General features: G+C 48.7%; 1 non-coding gene across 1 annotated transcript; it reads right to left on the reverse strand.

Moving 5' to 3' along the window:
* Positions 1-339: 339 nt before the first annotated feature.
* TRNAG-UCC lies at positions 340-411 on the reverse strand. The gene has a single exon. It is a non-coding gene; the product is annotated as a tRNA-Gly (tRNA).
* Positions 412-1,597: the final 1,186 nt, after the last annotated feature.

Consider the following 1,597-nt stretch of genomic DNA (forward strand, 5'->3'; position numbering starts at 1 on the left):
TGTTCTCTCAGACCCGCCCCCGCGGAGCAGTGTAACTCATTGATGTCCAATAGATGAGTAGAGATGTCCGTCGGTGTCAGGATGGTGGGGTGTCCGGTGTCATATTCCTGCTGGGGGGACGTCTGTGCAGGAAGTTCTTCTCATACGATGGACACGGCGAGGACTAAGCGTCTTCTATCAGTTGTTACGTTCGCCTTCTATAGATTCCGGGGGAACATTTTTAATTCTTCCTCAAACATTCCACACATTCACTTCAATGGTTTTATTCCACCGCTAATATATACTCAGCATTGAACTTGTATAGCGCTCATTTATCTAAGAACTCCAAGTATTGGAGATGGCGTTGGCCGGGAATCGAACCCGGAACAGCTGCTTGGAAGGCAGCTATGACTACCATTGCACCACCAACGCAAGGTCTTTGTGAGAGGAAACCGGAGTACCCGGAGGAAACCCACGCAAGCACAGGGAGAACATGTAAACTCCAAGCAGATAGTGTCCTGGTCAGGATTTGAACCAAGGACCCCAGTGCTGCAAGGCTCACCAGTAAGCCTCTGTGCTGCCCATATGCGGCCTGTGTTTTATAAGGCCCGCCCCCGCTGAGCGGGGTACATCAGTTATGTCTATTCAACACAACTCAAGAATAAATCCAAACTTATCCTAATCTACAATCTATATATACCACTCCTATATATGAATAATACACCCCCCCACCCCACAATATACACACTTATCCCATTCCTTCCAACAGTCCCGGATTTGGTGGGACTTTCCCGCATTTCTACCTCTGTCCCGTGGTAGAAGAGTTTTGTCCCGCATTACTGCATCTGTTGATGATAATATAGTTACTTTCAGCGTATCCAGTACAGCTTGTGATTGGCGAGCAAACCCGCTGGGTGTGGCCTGTGTAGCTGTAGAAAGAGCGTGCAGCTGTCAAATTCAACCTGTGATGTCGGGGATGGGTGGGACTGCTACCTAGATCTGCCCCTTTGTCAGTCAACCAGCGTATAGGGAAAGAGCGGGCATTTATACATTGATGGCGGGGAGAAGATGCCCAGGTGTGATACGATTGTCCCTTCACATACTGTGCCCGGGGTTTTCCTGCACTCACAGCGCGGCTTCTGTACATAAAAGTGACATCTCTCCCACTGCATCCTCCCAGCTCTGCACTCACACCCGGGACAAGTACTGGTCTGGCCCAGTGCAGCGTGTTCAAGGGGAGGAGAGGGGGGAGCTGGACCGTTCTCCTTATCTACTCCCTGCTCAGGGTGTTTGGGAGGTGGAGATGAGATGAGTGTGCACTGACTTAGTGCACCGAGAGAGAGAACCGAGCTGTGACAGAGACAGCTACAGAAAGGGGACCGTGTGGGGGATGGTAGAGCTTTGGGGGAGAGGAGGACAGAGGAGAAGAGGCGTGGGTAGGGTTGCCACCTTTTCGTCAAGCCAAACCCAAACACATTAGCAGCGCACGCCAATATATATATAATTATTTTTGTAGTACATTAAATTCATTACCTCTGCACAAAGCAATGCACGGCTATTTTTTTTTTATGTAGTATATACTGTATATACATTTTTGTGATTAAATAAAATTTCTAAT

This window comes from Rana temporaria, chromosome 9 (genome assembly GCF_905171775.1).
Source record: "Rana temporaria chromosome 9, aRanTem1.1, whole genome shotgun sequence".
In the NCBI taxonomy this organism is placed as follows: Eukaryota; Metazoa; Chordata; class Amphibia; order Anura; family Ranidae; genus Rana; species Rana temporaria.